The sequence below is a fragment of the Lagopus leucura genome, unplaced genomic scaffold (genome assembly GCF_019238085.1).
Source record: "Lagopus leucura isolate 7727_CA_CO unplaced genomic scaffold, USGS_WTPT01 Super-Scaffold_73, whole genome shotgun sequence".
Classification (NCBI taxonomy): Eukaryota; Metazoa; Chordata; class Aves; order Galliformes; family Phasianidae; genus Lagopus; species Lagopus leucura.
The window spans coordinates 29437219-29455303 of NW_024962252.1; the positions used below are offsets into that span (position 1 = coordinate 29437219).

The following is an 18085-nucleotide window of genomic DNA, read 5'->3' on the forward strand; positions in this document are numbered from 1 at the left end:
TTAATCAAAGTAGCAGAAAGCAATAAAAGCACTAAGAATCATGATTTTTGAAAAGGCCAGCGATTGAATCCTCAAGAATTTATGTAGCATTTATGTGTGCCTGCAGTGGAGTTTGCTTAACAAAAGTGCAGAAAAGCCTTACATATATTAGCTAGGGCTCTATAGGGCTTTATACTTCTGTTTCACTCCTTTTTACCTATGTCCCAGTGGGAAGGATGTTGCACGGAATGTGTAATGTAAAGAAGATCAATCAACCAAACATAATTTAATTTTAATACTGTTCCTTCCAAGCTCCATAAATAACTGCAGATTCAAAAGTTCATACAAGTTTTCTTTTAAGATGCAAAAAATTACTTTAGCATAATATTTGAAATATCTGCTATAGGTGTGTGATGTGGAGAAATCAGAGGATTTTCTGACTTTGATTTGTAGTTTGCTTTATTTCCTGTAAAATAATGTAAAGCAAGAATTGTGTATCATCTAAGTGATAGTAAAGACTGGCATTAGAAGTCATTAAAGTATTTAAAAACAGGCAATTAGATCAACAAATTATTTTTGTAGTGTTTTGAACAAGCACATGGTAAACAAGGGGGCAGTGAAAAAGGAAAGAAGACAGGAGCTGAAGTTAAAAATCTGTCAAATGTGTTGAAATTTTATATAGTAGGTTTCTGCTTTGCTGCAGCTATTTATTTTGCAATTCAGAAAGACAGAGATTTCTTTCCCTCCCTCACAGTCTAGAGAAAACTGTACAGACTGCTATCTTGCCATGTATGTAAAATCTTCTCAGGAAATCAGAGTTGAAATTTACATTAAAGATTTTTTTTTTAATTTTAATTCATGAATTTTCTATCTGGCAGCAGATTTTTTTTTTAAACCACATTTACTCAGATCTCTGTGAGCTTTTTTGCGTGAAGGTTACACAGCCATTTTAAATTCCTTGTTATCAGGTACAGATATCTGAGATACTGTAGTAGACTCAGGAACTTACAAAGTGGGCACACTAGCATGCCCTTTACCAGCACAGCTTTAGAGAGGAGTGAATGCCTTTTAGTTCCACAATATTTGTATTTTGCCTGATTTACATTCAGCTCTTGTACACCCTTTCTGCAGTAACACTCCATAATTTAGTATGGGGAAGAAAACACCAGACAAGCTGTATATAAGGTAAAATTCTGGTTGGTGTATGTTATTTTTCCTCTGCCTACAAAGGCAGAAGAAGGTAGAAGGGATGAAATGGAAACATGATTATGTCTTGCCTTTCATTTGATTTTTTCTCATCATGAATAAGTTCTTTCCTTGTGACCCCTGCAAAATGGCATTACCATTAGATGGTAAGTGAACAGACCTCTCTAAAAATATAACACTTCAACAAATTGTTTAGCAATGACTGCATGCAGCCATCAGGCAAAAAGAAAAAAAACAACCTGACAAGGGTGACAGAACTTCAATACAGAATGTGAAAGTATTAAAATAATCTGTGGATTGACTGGAAAAGAAAAGCCTGATTAAATTTTCTTGATAGCTTCTGAGGCAGAAAAGGAACCAGGCATCTCTGTGTCTATATTTATTACTGGAAACTCTGTTCGTTCTTCCTGGCTACTGTAATAGAGGGGGGATATTGTCTACTCCTGGGAACTGAGAGCCTCAGCCTGAAATATATTGTCACTGTTCTGCTACTGAATCTGAATTTCTGTTTTTAAGGGAAAATGGGAAAAGTATTCTCAACCTTTGCCCAAAGTTAAAATAAACCTGCTAAGTATTTCTCCCCTCATTGCAGGTATTAAAAGCACTCAAATTGTGTAAAAGAGGCAGTTTTTAACACTCTGAAGTTAAGGCCAAAAGGCGATGAAGGAATGTCTAAATTTCACTTCTAGAACAACAAAAAACAGTAGTTTCGTCCAGATGAACATCCACATTGTTGCTTTTCTATTTTGATCAGAACACATTTTTAAAGATTCACTCATCACTAATTAATATCAAGCAGTTTAAGGATCATATCAAGTTTGATCTGTTAGCATCTGATGCCTTTTTTTTTTTTCATTCAATTTGAATTCACCAAATTTTTGTCACAAGCCAAAATTGGGTAAATAGAGACAGGGGATATCAAATCATACATTTAAGCTGTAAAAACCTTTATTTGAAGTGATGGTAAAATAAATGGAAAAATCAGTGAAGTATCTAGATAACTGCTAGACTATTTGCTAAAGAGAGACCTCATTTTCTGATTAAAATATTTCTTTTTTTTTTCAGTTGAATAAAACTTATATTGAAATCTTTAAGTTGATTAGGTTACAAAGGATAGGACTCCTTCTCTTACCTTTAGGCATGTACAATGTGCACAGCTGAATGTGAGGCTGCCACTCTTTATGTGGTGCATATTAAGAATCTACTTTAAGCGGTAATGTTTCTTAAAGTGTAAAAGTGTGTTTTATATGAGAAAAAGAGCTCTCAGTTGCTAACTGTGACATAGAACACATTATAAACCTACAGTTTTGACAAAAAGAAACTTTCTCATGTTACTGATATGGACTCATTGAATGCAAACTTCAAATCTCTAAAGATTTTGTGAGCTGCTGGAAAAGAAACCATTATAATATCATCACAGTGGAGACTAGAGTCACATCTATGTTAGCATTGTGGCTGTGCCAGTTAGCAGATGAGATTTTTTGTGACATTGTTATACTGAGAAATCCAGCAATATAAGCAATTATATTTACAACTTCAACTTGTATGTGCATAGCCAGGATAAAATACATTGGCAAGATATGTTTTTTCTAGCATAAGACGCATCTCTGCTAGGAGAAATTTCCATTTCATTGAGAAGCCCCTTCAAATGGAGACGAGCACAAAGAGAGAGATGATAATGCCATCTTTAAAATTCAGTTTGTTGCATTGTTTTGTCCCAGGGTTCAAATATGTTCCACTTTAAAATATTTTGTTAAATGAAACTTGCTTCTTCTATGCCAAAGGATAACAAAATAAAAGAGGAGATACTAGCAAACCTGCAGAGCAGTGTGAATAAAATGTTCACTTATCATGTCCTTATTTCTTACTCTCCAGAGCAAATGGTTGCACAAAAACTGCTTATCAGAACTGGTCTCCAGTTTGTGCCCTGATTTGCTTGTACAGTGCTTGTTGACCTGAGCTTACAGTATCTTAGAGAGTGCATTTAAATAGTTCAGCCATTTTGGTACCAGTATCCACTATGGAACTTGTTACTTTTTACCTGATGCTTTTCAAGTATATCACATTATCATGATAAAGGTTTCCCATGAGGTGATGTTTCTGGTACTGGAGGGCATACAAACACCAACAGTGTTAATTCTTTCATACCTGTACAGAGAGCAAATGTAACAGCCATGCATCTAAATGTAGGACATATACATTTTCTTCCTCATAGTGCTTTTTTGTTTTTAATTTTCTTTTAAACGATGGATGTGGGAGAAGCTAGAAATAATTGGATGTAAGTCCTAGCATGTACTACGAAATACCATACAGTAAAGGAAGGAAGTTAGCTAAACAAAAGTGTAAAAGAAATTTCAGGGAAATGGAATATGATCTCCCTTCAAGCATTTTGCCAGTACGCTAAGGCAGTGTCACTCCTTTTGTGCACAATACTGTGAAAAGAACTATTAAAATGGTGCCAATTTTCAGTTTCATGTCTCTCAAACAAAACCAAATTACTATTATACATATGAAATTGTAGTTTTATTTTTCTTGACATACAAGGAAGACTGTAGCATAGTGCCTTCTTGTCTTTTCTCATACAAAACCATTGCATGTTCTCTGGATGCCTGAATAATCTTTTTCTCCATGTCATTTTTGAAATCTGGTTGATGTAATGGGATTTCTTTGCTTTTGTAATATCTTGGTGAAAAAGGGTCAATAATTTATGTAACAGTTTCTGTTTAAGCTCTTACTACTTTAAGGACAACACTGGGTTGCTTGTCATACAAATTGTTTTGGTTTTTTTTTTTTGGTTGATGTTTGGTTTTTGTTTTTTGGGTTTTTATTTATTTATTTATTTATTTTGCATGTGGAAACTTCTTGTTACCATGGATTAAATACAGTGTATGAAAAAACAAAATTGTTTCTGGTTATGTGAGGCCTTTGAGCATTGGCAAAAATAATCTCAGGGCAGAAGAATGAGAAATATGTATTGACACAAACTGACAATTCATTAAGACACAGGGAAATGGAAGAAGTGATGAACGAGTTTTTTATGGAAGATAAGTAAGGAGAGAAGACAAACGGTTTACCATGACCATCCGAAGTCAGAATGGATTATCTGATGTGGAAGGAAAATTCTATTTGAATGACAAGATGAGGAGAAACATCAATGACAATTGTGGAGAACATTCAAATATGCTAGGAAAGAAGGATGAAAAATCAGGGTTAGTACAGATATGCACATTTCTTATGCTACTCAGTAGAGATTGACAGAGTTTAAGAATTCACTATGTGCATTGCACCTATTAAATGTGCATAAAATACTAAACTACAGACAGGACAATTAATTCCCTCAGTGAGATTTCAGAAAGCATATACAAGATTCTTGGGGATGTGGGAATGGAGGCAAACTGCTATATCCAATACTCTCAATCCCCCAAACTCAAGTTAGTGCTTGAAATTTCCCCATACCCAAGAAATTGAGGGCAGGTGTGAGGCTACATTTGGCTTCCCTCACAGCAGAATCTATCAGGGAGAGGTCAATGACATGTGTAACTACCTGCTGGCCACTTACGCCTCCATGCAACGAAGCTTTGCTTTTCCTGTAGACTCACAGCTCGGAGGGGTACAGTTGATTGGCTTTCCTTCTGTTCAGTTCCTCTTTGATTTACAGCAGTCTCTGAAACCCTTTTCTAAGGTCCTTTTCTAACTTCACTGATAAGGCATTTCTCTTAATCCAATTAGTAAGGCTAGCGTATCAGGCTGGAACTAGATAATTAAAAGAATGAAAAGAGACAGAGTGACCTTGGTTCACAAACCTCCATGGGCAATTTATAAAACTTTAAAGATTTCAGGAAAATGTATTAATATTATTATTTTATCTCTTGTTCACCAATAACAAGGTGGTTGTTCTTCCATAAATTCAAGACCTCTTTAAAAACAAGAAAAAAGTGGATTTCTCTTCTTAAAATGTCCTTTTGGTAATTATGGATTTCTGGGATAAAAATGCACTTTTCAAGTTTTAAAATGAGGGGTTGACTTCATTGTACTTTATTTAAAAGTGTGTTACTGATTTTGAAGGGACAACAGATATTGTATTTTGTCTCTTGGCAAAGAAAAAGGGAGTGACATCACTTGTTTGGCAAATCCAGACCAATGGAAACCTCACAAAGCAGAAAATCCCACATCTCATTTTATCTCACCTGTTGTCACAGATTTCATTTAGAATGAACAAGAGAGAGAAAGAGATGTGATTTCTGAGGTAAAGGCAGTGATGTGACTATCCCAAATTATTTGTGCTTTTACTGAAGAACAGGAATTTGATTATATAGTGACAAAATTAATAAAGGTGATATTTTTTAGTCTGGAAATTCCTTGTACGTAGCTGTAACCACTAAAAGACAATTATAATTAGTTACTTAGGTTTCTGTGTGTCAGCAGAGGGAGACAGACATAGCTATGAAGAGCTATCTTTTCTGAGGACTATTAGAAAAAGGAGAGGAAATTCTCTCTAGATGTCTGTCTCTCTGCCTGGCTGCCAATTATGAATGCAGCCCTGATGGATTGCTTACGCTGCTTGATTTTTTGTTGTCGGAAGTTAGGGAGCACAAAACCCACCACAAGTCTCAGCTGATATACCAATGTATTTGCAAGTTCAAAGAAATATTTTGAAAAGTTGATAAATTGTTTTATAGTCATGAGCTTGTGCTTTTATGACTAATAAAGAGAAACCAAAACACTAAATCAATGCAACCCTAATCTCTTGTGATCAGATACATAGGTCAGCAGCTGACAAGGAAGGAAAGATAATACTCATTACTGAAGACATATCCCTGGCTTTTACATGCCTTTGGTTTCCAGTGGTATCAGATTAGTAAGTCTCTTCTTGCAAGCTCATTTGATTTCAAGTATTATGTTATGTTCTATTTGCTGGATAAACTTACCTTGCTTTCAACTGTGGGTGTGAGTCTGTATTCTGTGGTCATAAGTTTTCAAGTGTGTATTTTCACTGGGTAAAATCAGCTCAAAAATGAAATTTAGCTATAAACAAAAGATCAGTCTGAGTCTTTACTCAGGAACTGTATGTTGTATGAAGGTGATCCAATTTAAGTCGCAGAGGAATGAAATGCATCCACTTCCAGATAAAGAATTTAACTTAGAAAATTAAAATGTGTTATCCTATTAATTCTTTATAAAGGCCCCTGGAAATAGAGAGGGTACTAAAATATGTTTCCAAAAATGAGCATTAAAATATTCCTCGCTCAGGATGTCCCCATGTGTATATATCTAAGGTCTAGGCCAAAAGATTTTTTGGAAAGCTTTTGTCTAAATATTTCAGTGAATAACCCTGTCACCATTAAACTGGTGAGTTTCACTTTCCAGAAATAAGAAGCATTTTCACTCAAGTGTCTCAGCTCTGGGGTTTTGTTTTCTCCATATCTGACGTGCTTTTTTTTTTTTTCCTAAGACATACTGCAAAGACTGGTCAGCAGGGTTTCGTTATGGTTTACAGGCATAGTATGCATCTCAGATTTTTAGCATCAAGCATTTTTCTACTAGAAAACAAAAGTAACAGCCGATTTCTGACAAACAACGGAGTATCAACATTTTATGGGTAGGCACTGTTTAAGGCTTCAGTTATAAGATAATGGCACACATAAAACTATGCCCTTTAAGACCCTGTTGCTCTTAAATCTTCCCTACAGGCTTTCAAATTTTCTTCCCTGTAGGCTAGCTCTTTTTCTTCTACTGTGTTACAGTCTCTGTGGGCAGTTTTTGTTGTTTTTGAAATAAGCCTTCCAATTTACAATCTATTATTGGCACTCATTTATTAAACACCCTCACAACTAAGTAATTCCAGTGTCTTGAGAATGAATTAACTAGGATTTAACTCTTTGTTCACATATCTGCTATTTATGGTATGGTCCCCAGGGATTTTCTTTATAAATCTTGTAATTCCATAAAGCTGTTAAGGAATTGTCCTTCCACTACTCTCAAAAGAGTAAAAGCTTCTCGAATGTTTGTGAACGTAGGACAGGTGGAATGGGGGAGCATCTATTTGTTTTGGAAAATCTTAGAACTTTATAGATCTATTCTCTTGTATAGCCTGAAGGAATGCATATGAGAAATTCTGTGGTTTAGTCTCATTTTTGACTCCATGGACCATAAGTGAAGAACTTTATACCACTGTAAAGAGTATAAGTGAGCAGCATATCTTAGAAAGCCAAGGAATTCAATAAGCAGGAGATCTCATTTCTCCTTTTGTAGGAAGAGTTTGGATATGCTACCATGCCCAAAATTGTCAGTAGAGAATACTTAAATGCCAAGTATTTTCAGTTGGTTTACACCTATTTCACTAATGAACATAAGCAGAATATAGCTAAAACTCCACCAGAAATGTGTGTATTTTGATTTCTCATAAATACTTCTGTTGCACTGGCAAAAGGATGCACTTACTCATAAAATGCATGAACAAATTTCAACTAGCCAATCAACATCTGTTATAGAGATAGACGTGAGCCAAAAATTCTTGTTCTAACACTCACTTTTTGGCCCAGAAAACATGATTATTTAAACTCTTCCTGGCTGAGTTCCAAATGCAGTCTCATAGCCAGCTAACCTAGCTACCAGAAAGGTAGGCCATGTTCCATACCCTGCTGGATGAAGAATTCTTGTTAAAGGGCTAGTTTCCTTTTAATTCATTTGTTCAATTCTTTGGCCTTTTTGAACTTTCTCTTCTGCAGTATAGCAGCACATTTAAGAGTTAATAAATGGGGTTGCGGTTGTTGCAAACTCTGTTTAAATGAATATACAAGTAGTCAGATTCTTTGCTGACATTTGGATATGGTCCTTTGTAGAAGCTGTGCATATGAAAAATTTGCTAATAAAACATTCTGACAAAACTAGTGTTTCAATGAATGCAAAATTTTCAGGGGAGATATCAATTTCAACATTCATGTTCCAAGCATTAACATTTCAGAGGAAAAGCTCAAAGCTGATAAAATGTCTTTTTTAGTACTTTTTCTTCTGTGACAATTTTAAAACTTTCCAATTTCATGACAAAAGCCTATATCAAAATACTAGCATTTTCTGAAGATACAGATTAAATGTTCAGAGCTGTTCTCCTATAAACTTTTTCATTTCCTGAGTCTCTCATATTGGAACAATACGTTAAATGCTGAGCTGCTTTTTCTTGAACAAACCAAGAACAAAATACCATTTCCTTTGGGATACACTGCACTAACTACAGAACTCTGTCCTGAACAGTGTATTAAATTACCTTTAAAGGTTATCAGTAATATTCTGCTGAATATCAAAAGGTGTCACTGTTGAGTAGTAAAAAACTTCCCTGACTGAGCTGCCCTTCTAAGGTTTTCATTTTAGCTTTTTTCTCACAACTGTAGAAAATGGTCTCCAGCTTAACTATCTATTAATGTTGCAACAACTTTGCTTAGTACAGAAAGCACTGATAGAACAAATAAACAAATTGTCTCTGTTACAGTGATCAGGGGATAAAACACCCTCAGTTATTGCTTTATTCCAACTTCAAAATTAGTGCTATTTTAAAAAGGGTCAGTGTGCAGTTTATGAACAGAAGTACAGATGGAAATATTGTTGTTGAGACAAACTACCGTGTAAATCTGACCTTCTAAGAATTATGAGATTGTTTGTTTAGGAAAGGGAATGGTTGAAGAAGGACACAAATGAGCTGGAGATCAGAATCCAATCAGTGGTAGCGAAAGTGCTGGCCAAAGTGTCAGTCAGGTCCTGAACAGCTACCATTTTGGCATGACTTTGCCACTATTGGCCCTTAGAGAAAGACTTCCTTTCTATCCCCTAAATCTCAGTGGATACTACCCAGGAATGATATGTTCTGAGCTATCAATTCTAATTTTGAATTTAAGGAAATTTTTCCTGTTTTGTGCTGTCTCTTAGGTACAATAAGATCTTTTTTTTTTCACCATGTTCTCTCCTTAGGAAATTTTCTGCACAGAAGCAGATAACAGTAGGAAACTGTATTTGAACCATGAACCATTCTTTACACTTTACCTTACTTGAAAAATTTAAATGTCTCTTTTCAGGTTTTACCTGGGAGATATTCATCATGCCAGGAACTCTGGGATCTCTGTGCTAAAGCTATTCAGAAGCTTGGATGGAATGATCAGGTTTGTGGTCCTCATGGAATGTGAAAGGATTTTTATTACTGTAATCTTGGTGCAAATTCCACTGTTTTTAAACACTTGCCTGGACTGCTCTTTGTTTACTTTATGATCATTTTTTTAAAAAAGCTTTCACATTACAGATAACATCTCTTTTATTTACTTTAGTGTAAATATAAAGTTTGTAAAATTGTAAAATTCAAATCCATGTTCTTTTTTGGAGGGTTTCATTGAAGACTATCTTTGTATGCAGTTATTCCATACCAAGTAACACATGTAGAAGCTTAAACAGCATAGAATCAATATTATTTAATTAATTAAAATCAGCTAGAAGTATGTTGTTATAGAAGTATTTTGAACTACTGATATCAGAAAATTTTATCTTGATGGAGTGTCTTCAAAGGAAAGAAAATCTTCCTCATGGGAAAAAAAGTAAAAGCTTTTTGCCTTTTAATACAGTTAAGAGGAAGGACAGAGGTCAAAAGTCCTTATGTGAATGCAGCTATGGAGCCACAAGTCTCTCACAAAAATTGAAGCAAAAAGCCTGTGATGAAAGTAAAAATTTACTTTTAAATGTTTGTCTTCTTTCTGATGTGGTACTCTGTGTCCAACTAAAGAGCTTAATAAGCCTAGAAGTACTGAAAAAAGTTCAGCCACAAATAAAGGCATAAATATCTCCGTGTGAGGAAGAGCTCAGTCCTATCGATCTAGCAAGGTCTAGGCAAACTGTATGATGAAATGAACTCATAAAGCTAGAAGGGTGAGTATTTTGACCCCTTTGTGGCTTTGTGGCCCTTGGTATGGAAAGGGATTTCATGACATGCTGACCCTGGAACCTGGAAAATCACGGACTGAAGGAAGAAGAGGGCAAATAGTAAGTGCTTCATGGCACTGCTGACCCCTTTTATGAAGACTGAACAGACAGACTGATTCCATAAAATGCATATGAGAGGTGAATGGCAAGGGAATTTCAGCATATTTTCTCCCCTCTACTATCAATTACTCGCTAAAAATGTCTCTGTTCTCAGTGGGGACAAATGCCTTATGAACTCAGCTCCTGAAGGTGTGAGCAGACTCCCTGACTCCCTGAACATCCCATACTACCAGTTTTCTGCTGAAATTTTGCAAGGAGCTACTTTGACGACGTGATATATGAACAATCTCCTCTGCCTGTATGGATTTCATTACTTGGTCCTCTTCTGAGAGATACGGCATTCAGCTACAACTGGAACAGCACAGTGCAGCTTCCCTTTTGAGCCTGTTGGCTGATTTGGCATGCCTGCTTCTCAACACAGTCAGCCCTGGCTCTCTGTTCTGCAAGCCAGCGAGGTTGATGGCTTTAAACAGATTCTGCAAGCTGGCTAACTGGGGCTAGTCCCTTGTGTTGAAGGAAGAGAACTTGCTCAGATTTCATCTAGGTTTCCTTGAGAAACCGAGATCTTTTCACGCTGCAAAATACAGAAAGTTCTGTAAAAAAAAGACAAAAAAAATCTGTTAAAAAGGACTAATTAGATGCCAGGATTAATTTCCTTCTCCCTGCATATCTATTTACTTAGCCATGAGTTTTCATGTGATCCAGGACTGTAGGAAGTGTTAAGGGCCTCAACACTGAAATGAGATTGTCTGCCTTTGTTCCATTTTAGCCAGTAGAAAAGCGGCAATTCTCTGAATTCTGCTTTCTCTCAATGGAGTCTGCATAAGTAATAAATCAAACATCATTAACATGTGTTCAGGAACATTTGGAAATATTTAAATTTCACTTTATATGACACGGCAGCTCCTTTGAAATCACTGCTCTGAAGGAGACTGTTACACCATACAGCAGTATATTAGCCAAAGAAGAGATGCTAAAAAGCAAGCATTCATAAATCAAGATATACATACTAAATATAGCATTCCAGAACACAGAGATCATACTGAAGTGGTCTCAGTTATAGCCAAACTAAACCAGTAGGTATGGATTTAAGAACCTGTTTTGAGGAATCAATTTCTGAAAAATTTTCTTGGGATGACAAAGAAGACATTAGCAGACCAAATATGTGAACACAGGTTAACCAACTGGCTGCATTTCTATGCATGAATTAATATCTTTGTATTACAAAGCACTCTGATGCCCAGATCTTCCAAGATAAGTTGGAAACTGAATAGTTTTGGAGAAGCATGCAAGAATAACAGTGGGAAGAAATAGTTTGCATGCAAAAGCTTGAAGACTTCAATCAATTTCACTTAATAAAAACTGCTCAAGAAGCAACTTGCTTACAGTGTATAATAATGACTTTAAGAGATGTGTGAAAGGAAAAATAGCTGCACCAAAAAAATCCACCAACAATAGAAGCACAAAAACACACAAAAGCACCAATGAAACCTGGTATCAAAATTGTATATCATAGGAAAAATTATAATCAGTATTTAAAAGCTGAGGTCAAGTAAAAGAAAAAAATCCCTAAAAATATTTATATCATTGGTATTGGCTAAGCAGCTGAACATGCTACTGCAGGAAATATTAGATTCTCTATACCTCATCTCAAGGATGGATGCCTTTTACAGAAAGTAAATGGAATTGTAAGAAAAAAGCAAGTATACCTGGTTGAAAATTAATGACCTGTGTTCCACAACGTATCCAGATGGTTTTGAGTTTTATATATAAGCAAGTCTGTAATAAATGTTTAAACATGATTTCAGAGGTACTCCATTGATTACAATAGCTTTCATGAATGCAAGTTAGTAAAGCAAGCTTTAAACTGTAATAACAAGCCCTTGAATTATGATTATCTATGGTGCTATGGATGAAAGTCAAGGATTTTAAGAAATCCTTAGGAGAAGAGATCATACAGTTAATTAAAATTTAATGTGATGTAGGACCTAGCTGTTAAGAAATTGTCCTTCCACTACTCTCAGAAGAGTAAAAGCTTCTCGAATGTTGGACAGGTGGAATGGGGGAGCATCTATTTGTTTTGGAAAATCTTAGAACTTTATAGATCTATTCTCTTGTATAGCCTGAAGGAATGCATATGAGCAGTTCTGTGGTTTAGTCTCATTTTTTGACTCCATAAGTGAAAAACTTCATACCACTGTAAAGAGTATAAGTGAGCAGCATATCTTAGAAAGCCAAGGAATTCAATAAGCAGGAGATCTCATTTCTCCTTTTGTAGGAAGAGTTTAGATATGCTACCATGCCCAAAATGATCCAGGGATGTGGGAGTCACATGGCAGGTATTCTTCTGGAGTCTGACAGAACAGCAACATTCTCTGCTTACAGATAGCATGAAAATCAGGAAAATGCATTTGCATTTGTCTATTATAATTGTAGTATGATTCCAAATTCTCTCAACCAGCTAAAGGAGCAAAGAACACACGGAATTATTTTTGAAAATATAAACATACTTCTTAATAGTGGAAGTTATTCTATGGTGCAGTATGGAAATATTTTTCATAGAAAAATTCTAGATACTTGGCTATTGTATTCAGAATGAAATATGGAGGAATTGCATAGATCCCCAGAAATGATACTTTTATTAAAGAACAAATATCAGCCACATGCAGAAGTCTTTACCTAAGACTGAAAAGAAATTTTGAAAATTTAACTTATGTTTTTACAGTGATAATGCCATGAATACTGCTCCTAGACAAAGAAAAAAAAAAATCTCTCTCCCTTGAGTGAAAAAACTGGACTCTTCTAATCTCTGAGAATATCTATTGCATACATCCCTTCATCCTAAATCCTACTGAGACCAACAGAAGGTCTTTGCTTTCAGTTTTTTACTCTTTCAGTTTTTCCAGTCTAGCATTTTTTCCTCCCTTGCTATTTTTCTTTTCTAATTAGGAGAAAGATTCTTCTCTTCCTTTCTGCTATGTTTTTGAAAGAACTAAGAAAATGCCAGTTTATTTCTGTTATGCTAATCCCTTCTACATACAGTTGTGCAGAGTGCAGAGAACATCTGCATGTGGTCTGTGAATATATTTCTTCTGACAAGCTCTCAAGAGACAAAATGTGGAAATCACCATATCTTATTTTCTTATCCGCCACGAGTTTCCAATTCCAACCCTCTTCATCAGCTCTTCATTTTCAATGGTACAAACTCAATCAGTTCTACTTATTTATTTTGGAATGAACAGAAAGTTCTGGTCTTGGTTCCATAGTGCTCATAGTAGTTGTAAGTATACCATCACATCAAAGTATGAAACAGAGGACCCAAAGTGTACAATAAGAGGGTTGCAGCTTTCTGACCATTGGACAGAGTCTGCAGACAAATTTGTTTTTTTTTTTTTCTTTTTCATTGAGGTTTAAGGTGAGTCAAACCTTGCATTTGCAGCAGGCAGAGAATGTCTGCATTTACCAGTATTCAGTTGCTTTGATATAATTTATTAAGCTGCAAGTAAGATGTAAATCTCTCATTCCACACAGTCTTCAATTTCTAGGAATATCAGCTTGTTAAAGTACTGTGTTTTTCTTAATGATTTCAAGAACAAGTGCAGAAAACTAACTAGAGTAACAGTCACAATTACTCTCTCCTTAAAGACCAGCTAAAAGTTTTAAATTATTTGTAAACTGAAAGCCTCATGGGAGAACTCTGCAATTTACAGAAGAAAAAGTAGCACTGAATAGCATTTATTTTTTAATACTTTTCTTTAACATTACCTGACAAAGACAGAATTCTGATTCAAGTGTAGGATGAGCAACCACATAACTGTATCACAGCCTGTGTGTATTAATATAGGCTCTGGGCCTGTGAGTGTTGAAGTAATGTTTACTAAGCATTTGAACTGTAACACAAAGTACTAATGTTTGAGATGTAACAGTGAAGGATTCTGATTCACAGCACAAGATTTATCTGAGTGTCATCCAGGCTGGGTTAAACTGCTTGCTTATTACTGTGGTCTCCTTGTTTAGAGCAATTCTCTTAAAAAGTTTCTCAATTCAATTAAGCTATCATGATTAATATGTTTTCCATTATCTTCCACTGCACTCCAGTCCTGCTTTACGGATCAGTCCTAGTCATTCAGCAAAGGGAGCCAATTAGGAGCCATGATGTTATCTTCCCCTCCCGTAGGGAACACATACTTAGTCATTTTAGGAGTCTCTTTGTGACTGGTTCTTCCTCTGTTGGTGAATTAAATGGTACTTGCCAAAAATGAAGAAGGTAATAAATATGCAGTAGAGAATCAAAACTGGAGAAAAATGAAATTCAACAGAATTTTGTTGAACCAGAAGAAAAATAACTGAAACATAAACAGCATTTATAGAGAGAGAAGCTGCTAGGATTAATAAATGGACTGTGGACTCTAGGCTTGTCTGAACTGGAACAATAAATTGGTAAGAAGATTTTCAGTCTGTTAGCAGCAGAATCATGCTGCATGTATCACAGTTTCACCATAGAAGTTCTTCCTCTCAGAAATATTTTCTTGTTACTTAATATTTAGAAAAAAGGAAACAAACAAAATCCCAACTAAAAGCACATACACACAAACAAAAAATCCCCCCAAAACAGCCTTTGTTGTAGAAGGTATTATGCAATGGACAGTTAGCAGATCTGCAGTACCCATTCATCTTGCTCTCTGCTTGAAAAACATTATGTCAAGATTATGGCTTCACAGTCACCCATTCCTGTGCTACATGTGGCACGAACTCCATGGTTCACCATGGCCCTTCTGTACATTCAAATGTGCAAAGGAACAGATGCTGCTCACAAAGAACTACTGAATTTCAAGGCATATCACTCGCTACTTTTCTTTTTGCAAATAGGACATAAAATATTGAGTTCCTTTGTGCTAAGGGGTGGTAAGATGTCATCTTTGAAAAGAAACAATATAAGACGGGTTTTAAATCATACAATAAAAAGAAAAATGAAGAAAAATACTATATCTATAAAAGTAATTTTTTACCTTATAAAAGTAATTTTATTCCATGTTCTCTGGGGAAGTAAAAATCCTTTGAGCTGAAACCTTCTAAGATGTTTCAACTTGAGGTGAGCTGGTTCAGATGCTCAGAAGTTAGAGGAACCCCAAAATGGGTCTTATAATGAAAAAGTTAGCATGTCCTCAAATTCTGCAGTGCACATACATTGGTACTTCTGAAAGAAGGATAAAGATGTTTGAAAGATTTTTTTCAGAAGAAAGTTTTGTTCTTTTGAAAGTGAATAAAGACTTTTTTTAAAATCCAGCACCCCCTGCAGGTTTCCATCTAACTAGCTTGTTAATTAAATGTATCTGATTGCTAATTAAACAGTTGGAGAAATGCTTTTGAAAGAGAAGCTAGTTTGAAAATGTAGAGGGAAAAAGTAATAGGTGTGTTATACAGTATACTTGTGAAAACTTGTAGTTCAGACTCAATCTTCTGGTGTATTTCCCTTTATTGTGGGCAGGTGTTATGTGACCTCCAAGCACAGCTCTACTCATTATAAAATGGAGAAGTTGTGAGTCATTATACAACAGACAGAAAAATTAGATTTAATCACGGATAAATTATTGCTTTTATGGAAAAGTGGATGTGATTACTAAAATCAAGGTGTCAGGGAAAGTGTCAGATTGAATCAAATTATTTCTAATCAATACTTTGTCAAACAAGTCTAGATATTTTTTCCCCACTTAAATCCTGACCTAAAATTTTCTTCAAAATTTATTGTGACTTTATGAGCACTGCAGAATAATCCTGAAATTTTAGCATGTATTATTCATACTGAACAGCTTTGCCCTGTTAGCTAGAATGTGGGGAATCACTTCTGTTTGTGCGATGTTGTGATCTCTAGCTTTCACTGTCCTAACAATAAGTTATGGAGAAATGATTTGTATTAATAGGTATAGCTTAAATTCCTGAATTCTCTTTTTAAAAGGACTTGCAGAAGGTTTAATAAAAACCGAAAGGTCACTTAGGGATTTGGAATGGTTACCCTGCATAGATGTGCATCGAATCTTGATGATTTTCATTTAGATAAACAAAGTTATTACAAACTTCAGTCAAATTTGAAGATATCTCTTTTTTGAGCAGTGTTTGAATAAATAAATCCAGTGATTTGGTTCAATCTATCTTTTTCTACTTGCATCTTTTACGTATACATTTATTTATTTTGAAGGTTTCTGTGCTAGATGATTTTTTTTTGGAAGACATTTTTGTCTTTTCCCTTTTGGTTTCAAACAAAGTACCACCTTCCTCTTACCAGCAACATGTATTACAAAGTCTTTTCCTTTTTCATAATTAAAGGAGACAATATTGAGCTGTAGACTGAGAGCCTAATCAACCTGAGTATGATACAACCAATTCTTCCTGAAAAGCTTTCTGCTTTCAAGGATGTCTTCTATACATGAAATTGTGGAACAACTTGTTGACAAAAGCTTCAATCCCTTTAGCCCCATTCTAACTTTTAGAATATGTTGTATTAAGCAGGATTGAAAAGAATATATGTCATGAAGCATTCCATACTGGAATGATACAGAGAAGATTAGCATGGCCTCTGTGCTTGGATGACAAGTAAATTCATGAAATATTCCATATTTTTTTTGGAAACCACATGGGAACAACCAGAGCTGCTGAAAACCAGCAGCATCAGGAACTGCAGCTCCCTACAGCCATCCTAACTGACAGTTTGCTGCATTACATCTTGATATGGAGTATCTATGGAAAACTGTGACAGCATAATAAGTTTTCCTTGCTTTCATCAGCTTTGAATAGCTGCCATTTAGATGAAACTGAAGGTTATGCACATATCTAGATTCCTATCAAATACCTGTAAGTGTTGCAAAAGCAGATAGCATACATTCTAAGCAAGATTATGTAAGAAGTACATACGAAAGTGTCATCATTCATGAATTAAAGTATTTTTAAGAGGAGTCTTGATAGAATAGTAGTCAGGAATTCCTGGAGAATGCAGTTACAACTATCTAACTATCTCCTAGTACTTCTAGATATCAGCAAAAACCAAATGGGGAGTAATTTTCCTTAGCTGCTGTTTGTTTGTTTGTTTGTTTGTTTGTTTGTTTCCAAGCTGAAAAAGCTGAAAAGTTCAACTAGAAAGATCAGCTGATTTTCAGGGAAACGAACTTGCATTACTTTTCACTGCTCTTTCAAATTTTTCTGTGTAGCTTTGCTAATTCTGAAACTAAGTGCATTGCCCCACTGTTTCCAGGGATGGCTGTCACACTAACAGTGGTTGTAGTCACTGTTGTGTTCAGACACCCACACTGAGATTGTTAAGGATATTAAATATCTTTTAAGAGTTGCATCTAGTAGAAGCTGAAACATCCAGTAGACATCTTGTCAAGGGCTTTGCACTGTCAGACTAAATATCTTACATTAGAAAGTGAAGGGATATAATTCCACCCAGCTGAAGACACTACAAGAAAGAGGATATTGTGACAGAAAGGTATTGTACCAGTCTTTTTGCCTCTTCAAATTCTATATGAATTTTTCTATAAAATTCATCTTATCCCATTTAATCAGATCCCCACTGAGATTACATAGTTTATATAATATATATATTATATATATATATATGCTGATATCCTTTGCTGGTAAAATCCTTCTAGTCCAGAGAAAAGCTATTAGATATTTTATTATCTGTGATTTTTCACAGTTTGCAAGTTTGAGATTCTTAAAGGTAAATGAATAGGAATTAAATCTTTTAGACCACAAACTGAAAGATGAGCTGTGGTTCAAGTCTGAAATGGCATATAGGGACAAATATTTGCCTATGGACTTTCCAAGGCACCTTGGCTAAGATCCTAAGAAAATGTACTTGCTTGAAGCTAGAAACATAAAACTT

The 18085-nt window shown here is 35.3% G+C and overlaps 1 pseudogene; it reads left to right on the forward strand.

Annotated features, from left to right (window-relative positions):
- The first annotated feature begins 16724 nt into the window (after positions 1–16724).
- Positions 16725–16822, forward strand: LOC122174944 (annotated as a pseudogene).
- Positions 16823–18085: the final 1263 nt, after the last annotated feature.